Source organism: Salmo trutta, chromosome 20 (assembly GCF_901001165.1).
Source record: "Salmo trutta chromosome 20, fSalTru1.1, whole genome shotgun sequence".
NCBI lineage: Eukaryota > Metazoa > Chordata > Actinopteri > Salmoniformes > Salmonidae > Salmo > Salmo trutta.
The window spans coordinates 39989439-39996436 of NC_042976.1; the positions used below are offsets into that span (position 1 = coordinate 39989439).

At 47.1% G+C, this 6998-nt stretch overlaps 1 protein-coding gene across 1 annotated transcript in view; it reads right to left on the minus strand.

The window, feature by feature from the left end:
• The window catches only part of LOC115156373 (xin actin-binding repeat-containing protein 2), a 114266-nt gene extending 108001 nt beyond the window's left edge, over positions 1-6265 (minus strand). Inside the window, exon 1 of the mRNA XM_029703846.1 lies at positions 6119-6265. The gene's annotated coding sequence lies outside the window, so the exon portion shown is untranslated. The remainder of the gene's footprint in view (positions 1-6118) is intronic.
• Between the last annotated feature and the right edge of the window lie 733 nt (positions 6266-6998).

A 6998-nucleotide genomic window follows, 5' to 3' on the forward strand; every position in this document is an offset into this window, starting at 1 on the left:
TTTGCGCCACTACTGGATGTAAACTATAAGTGTAATGGCTGTGCTCAATGCAATGGCCCTTATAAATGTAGATCCTTCAAAACACCCCCAAACAGGGAAACAGATCCCAGTCAAAGGTGTTATCACATGCTCCACTAAGGCAGTTATTTATCTTATAAAGCGTGAATTAATAATACGTAACTCGGAGCATCATAGCATCATTAGGTGCAAAAACTCGACTTACCCAGTTGCGGTCCACTTTTTGGAAGAAAACCACTTGATTTTGTCTGTACGTTATATTGGCATCGAACATGTCACCCTCCCAAGGAGAGGCGGTGACCTCGACAATTTATTATTAAAACGAGAGGTTGCCTGGATCTTTAATTTAAAGACCCTTGGTCCCTTCGGTCACAACGTAGACTTTGAGCTGAAGCTATTCTTGTGATTATTGTGATTTTGCTATTGTAAATGTTTGTAGGCTTATGTAGCCAAATTGTATCTATGATCGTGCGCTATCCATTTGTTTTTTGTATGCTATTTTAATATATGAGAATTAACCAATGACATCAGGCCACACCCGGCCATGATTACAGACACCTGTGTGTGTCTTTTGACACTATATAAATGAGTCACCCCGCAGTGTTTGTCATTATACCCTGATGAAGACAGCTTGTCTGTCGAAATGTTGGACATACAATGTATGCTTTTGACTGTAAACATACATAAGTGTCACGCCCTGACCATAGAGAGCCTTTTATTCTCTATGTTGGTTAGGTTGGGGTGTGACTTGGGTGGGTAATCTAGGTTGTTTTATTTCTATGTTGGCCTGGTATGGTTCCCAATCAGAGACAGCCATTTATCGTTGTCTCTGATTGGGGATCATATTTAGGCAGCCATTTCCCCACTGTGTTTTTGTGGGATCTTGTTTTGTTTTTGGGTAGTTGCCTGTGAGCACTCCAGAATGTCACGTTTCGTTTGTTCTTTATTGTTTTTTTTGTGTGGTTCACTTCTAATAAAATGTTGAACCGATTTCACGCTGCGCTTTGGTCTGAATGTTCTTACGACGATCGTGACAGAAGATCCCACCACAACAGGACCAAGCAGCGTGCCCAGGAGGAGAGAGTATCCTGGACTTGGGAGGAGATTTTGGATGGGAAGGGATCCTGGACTTGGGAGGAAATCCTGGCAGAACAGGATGGCCTTCCTTGGCGGCAGACGCAAGGAGAGAAGGGAGGACAGCGACGACGCCGCGGTTCGCATCCACAAGGAAAGCCCAAAGGGCTTTCCAACCACCCCGACACGGGGTGGTTGGCGGAGCCGAGGAGCGAACCAGAGCCAATCTGGGAGAAGTGGGAGAAATTGGAGGAGAGTGAACGGAGAGAGTCAGAGACCGTCAGTGAGTTGATGGAGAGATTGGAGGAGAGAGAAGAGAGAGTTGTTGTGTTGGTGTATGATGCACGACATTCGCCCTAAGGAGCGTGTTATCTGTTTGATGCCACCTGAGTCAGCTCTCCGTACTCATCCTGAGGAGCATGCTAGCAGTCTGGTAAAAACTGTGCCGGCTCCACGCACCAGGTCTCCAGTACGCCTCCACAGCCCTGTACGTCCTGTGCCAGCTCTCCGCACTCGCCTTGAGGAGCGTATCATTTGTCTGGTACCATGTGTGCCGGCTCTACGCACCAGGTCTCCAGTGCGCCTCCACAGCCCAGTATGTCCTGTGCCAGCTCCCCGCACTCGCCGTGCGAAGTGTGTCATTGTTCCGGTACAATTTGCGCCGGCTCTATGCACCAGGTCTCCAGTGCGCCTCCACAGCCCAGTACGTCCTGTGCCAGCTCCTCGCACTCGCCCTGAAGAGCGTGTCACCAGTCCGGTGCAACCTGTGCCGGTCCCACGCATCAGGCCTCCAGTGCGCCCCCCCAGTCCGGCATGTCCTGTGCCTGCTCCTTGCACTCGCCCTGAAGAGAGTGTCACCAGTCCGGTGCAACCTGTGCCGGTCCCACGCATCAGGCCTCCAGTGCACCTCCCCAGTCCGCATGTCAAGTGCCTGCTCCCCGCACTCGCCCTGAAGTGTGTGTCACCAGTCTGGTGCTACCTGTACCGGCTCTACGCACCAGGTCTCCAGTGCGCATCAACAGTCCAGAGCTTCTGGCAACAGTCCCCAGTCCAGAGCTTCCGGCGACGGTCCCGAGTCCAGAACTTCCGGCGACGGTCCCGAGTCCATTACTTCCGGCGACGGTCCCGAGTCCATTACTTCCGGCGACGGTCCCGAGTCCAGAACTTCCGGTGGCGGTCCCAAGTCCAGAACTTCCGCCGACGGTCCACAGTCCGGAACCTCCTGCGACAGTCCACAGTCCGGAACCTCCTGCGACAGTCCACAGTCCAGGCACGGCGTCCAGTCCAGCTCCAAGGCCGGAGCCTTCCTCTGCACCGGTGCCCAGTCCAGGCACCGCGTCCAGTCCCGCTCCATGACAGGAGCCTTCCTCTCCGCCGATGTCCAGTCCATGCATGGCGTCCAGTCCCGCTCCTGGGCCGGAGCCTTCCTCGGCGCCGGTGCCCAGTCCGGGTGCGGCGTTCAACCCAGCTCCATGGCCGGGGTCCTCCTCTGCGCCAAGGCCCAGTCCAGGCACGGCGTTCTACCCGGCTCCATGGCCGGACCCGTGGTCTGGGCGGGGGCAAAGTCCCGCACCAGAGCCGCCACCGATGCTGGCGGATCCGCGAGCGGAGTGGGTACTTCGCCCCGCACCGGAGCCGCCACCAACGCTAGATGCCCACCCGGACCCTCCCCTATAGAGTCAGGTTTTGCGGCCGCAGTCCGCACCTTTGGGGGGGGGGTACTGTCATGCCCTGACCATAGAGAGCCTTTTATTCTCTATGTTGGTTAGGTCGGGGTGTGACTAGGGTGGGTAATCTAGGTTGTTTTATTTCTATGTTGGCCCGGTATGGTTCCCAATCAGAGACAGCCATTTATCGTTGTCTCTGATTGGGGATCATATTTAGGCAGCCATTTCCCCACTGTGTTTTTGTGGGATCTTGTTTTGTTTTTGGGTAGTTGCCTGTGAGCACTCCAGATTGTCACGTTTCGTTTGTTCTTAATATTTTTTTTTGTGCGGTTCACTTCTAATAAAATGTCGAACCGATTTCATGCTGCGCTTTGGTGTGAAGGTTCTTACGACAATCGTGACAATAAGAGCAAAAAGGCAACTACGTTTTAAATATAGCTGAAAACCTTACAAGGAGTTTACAGTACAGGCATTAATATAAAATAAGGGTACACAAACCTCCATATGAATGACTGTCAAATGAGCTTGACAGTAGACCAGCGTTTTCCAAACATGGTCCTTGGGACCCGAAAGGGTTCAAGTTTTGTTTTTTGACCTAACACTACACAGCTGATTCAAATTATTAAAGCTGGATGATTAGTTGATTATTTGAATCAGCTGTGTAGTGTTAGGGCAAAAACCAAAATGCGCACCCCTTGGGGTTCCGAGGACCGAGTTTGAGAAACCCTGTAGTAGACTATTAATGTGTTCTGTAATCAACAGCATGTCATGGATAGTGGGTGAGTCATTCCGTATTGTAACCGTTTCTTATACAGTGACAGCACACATCCAGTACAAAGGGAATTCACAATTATATTTTCCATGAGAATGCAGGTGCTCTAGTGAATAAGACAGTCCCTCTCCAACACAGGAGAATCATTCAAATCAATTACAGCCATTCCAGTGGATGGTAAATTAAAGACTGGGAGAATACAGATTTATGTTAGTCTGTGTGTAAAACATGGTTATGGTAATGACTCTCTGACACCTCAGACTGTTAACACTCCACACATAGCACCAAGGCTAATGTGCACTAAGCCAGCATGGACACCTCATGATGTGATGGGATGGCTGTACCTCAGCTCTGGTGTTCTGGTTTTAGGGAAGCGTGGATGTACAGTTTCACGTTGCACTACAGAAGCACTAAATATTATTTGGGGTTTGTAGAACATACATTATCAAAGCACCGTAAACCTGGTTGCAGGTTATGTTTTTTGCCGATGCACTACACAGCTGATTCAAATTTCAAAGCTTGATGATCAGTTGATTATTTGAATCAGCTGTGTTGTGCTAGGGCAAAAACCAAAACGATCCCCAGGACCGAGTTTGGGAAACCCTGCCGTAAATCATCGCTTTGGAATCCCGCAGGGGGCACTCATTAAGAGTAAAGTCCTCATTCACAATCATTTCAGGTTCTTGATTTGGTATGCGGTGTGAACCCTAATCAGCATTAATCCAATTAAAAACCGATTCAACATGCATTAGACAAAGTAGGGTCTCTGAACAGCCGCAAATGCTACTTTATCAAACTGAATGAAAACTGCAGAACACCGTCAGCAAAAAGGACAGTCAGGCTGGAGATGATATTTCACTTACGTAATATGATTTATGACAGCAAAGCACATATTGAATCCCTATATCAAACACTATTCATAGCTTTAAATGCTGTGAAGTTCTCTGACTTCGGGAACATGTCAAATCAGTTATTTTTTAATCTGAAGGATAGGCCTACTGCTTTTCAGCCGCAAATAAATACGTATACTCTTAAATTAACAGTGACTAGTAACCTATTTGTGCGCTAACCTTATTTGAGTCTATAAACACTTGACCACTTAAGACGACAATTAAAACATGCTGATAGGCATAGATAGTCCTGCTGGTGGTTGATGCTGTTGATCAGTACAGTATCATAGGATCGTGTGGACAAGACTGTCTTAGGGCAAAACAGTCTCTGACCATCTATTTTAGCCTATTTTTAGGCATGATTGGCACGCTAGTATAAACCTATGACCCTGTAAAGAAGGATGGGGGACAAGCATAGATACGTCCCAAAATAAGATAGGTTTCCTACACCAAAACCATAAATCCTGGTAGCTTCAACATACTTGACGCCACAAGAAAATGGTTTCTTATACTGTAGGAGAAAGTTCAATGTCTACCATTGCCTTTTGCAACCATAATGTTGGTTGCAAATAATGTTTATTATGCTATAATGTTTATTATGGCTGTGTGAAACTTTGAGGCCAAGAAATGTGTCAACAATCTTGGGATATCTTGTGACATTTTATGTTTAGTTGAGAGCTCACATAACAGGAAAGTGAAGTAATGTTGGCGCCAACTACCTGCAAAAATAAATCAACACTATTTTAAACGTTGCTGGCCTGCAGAGTCGTATTTCTTAGTAAGAGCTGGAGACAAACAGTGAGGACAAGATTTTTAAAGATTGGAAGACCCAGTTCCAGAATCCGGACACTGTCCTGCCTTAGGCTTAATATAACAAATCTTTAGTGTACCGATAGTGGCGTCCGAGGTCATACCATAATGTTCGTACATCCATTTCATCAAGTGAGTTGAATTATTTTGGCCATTCAACACTTTCAGTAGTCTATGGCAGCAATTACCTTCTGAGGAACAGTTATCAGACAGACCGGTGCCTCGCTTTTGATATGCAGAGCTCAAAAGCTATATTGAACTAAGCTGTGGTCTATGACAGAGCTACTGCTATCAGTGATTACAAAACAAGGAATGACAGTCGGTCTACTTAGTCAATGAGGCTACAGAGGCAAATCCAGTATTTTCCAGGGAAAAATGCAGTTTACATCACTCTAGATTAGCTTACTGTCTGAATCCAAAATGTAAAAGGACAATACTTCTGATTGGCCTATTACTTCCGAGCAAGGACCTCCATAACAATGTCTGCTTTGTGAGGACAATAATAATGCTTTCAGTGAGGCACAAGAACAAAACCTCCCTCCTCAGTTCTCCTTCTAACTACTAATTATTTCCATGCATTAAAAAACACCATTAAATACTGACACATAATGAACCCATGGGGAAAGAGAACTCAGGTCTGCAAAGCACATTGTTATTTCTCCATATTGATTCCACTGTTTTACTTCCTAACAGCATATTATTGACTGAAATCAATGAATGCTACATTTATTAAGAGTCAAAACGCCTATGATGTACAAGAGTAGCAAACAGTGGCATTTATGCATGCATCAATGAATCCCTTTTGAATAGCTTATGAACAACAACATTATGCAGAGGTAAAGACCACCCAAACAACACAGGCATAGTTGCTCCAAGATGCCACCTACCAGGTCGGTGTAAAATAGAACTCAGACGATAGAATCCCACAGGAAGGCCACTAAAACCCCTGGCCCGTAGGACGTCTTTCCTCACCACAAGTCAAATCCCTTTTGGTGTTGGAGTCCCGCTCCAGCAGTACGTGATCACCTCTGTCCAAGGAGCAGACAGTGACAAGCTGATTTTATTTTAGACACCCCGCCCCCTTTTTTTAGAGGGTGAGGCCTTCGTACCTTCCATGTCAAGTCTGCGAAATCTACATGTGAATACTTCCTGTAGGCCACCATCTTTAACAGGCCACTCTACTAATAAATCAGATCACTGCAGTTTCATCATCACAGATTCCATCATAGCCCACTGTCCACTCTGCCACTACAGCTGTCATGACCCATCTTTATATGCCAAAACCACACACATTCAGTCCTATATGTAATGCTTTAGGTTTCTCTACCCTTCTACAGTCTTAAATTACCCCTCACAGCGTGAGCTGCTTTATTCTAGGAGAGCGCTGCTCATTTGAAATGATGACAGTTAGTGTCAGAGAGAAAACAGTCCCATGTGATGTGTCGTCCAGGGGTTTTGAATGGGGTCAGTGGTGATTTAAAGGCTAAAAGCAGACATTGCAAGAGACACCCGAGGCTCGGAGAGCTCTCGCTCCTCTCCCTTGTCCCCTTTTGCCCAGCTGGAGAGCAGCGGCGCCAGGGTGACTCTGGTATGCCTGAAAGCTGGGGATGTTCGGAGGCTAGACGTGGCAGACATGCATCACTGCGGTGCTGTCTACCCCATGTGTAACCCACACCTGCCCTAAAGAACCACGTCTGCCGCATTCCTACCGCCACCACTCTACACGGACGCCAGAAACGCAAAAAGATCCTTCAGACACACAACACT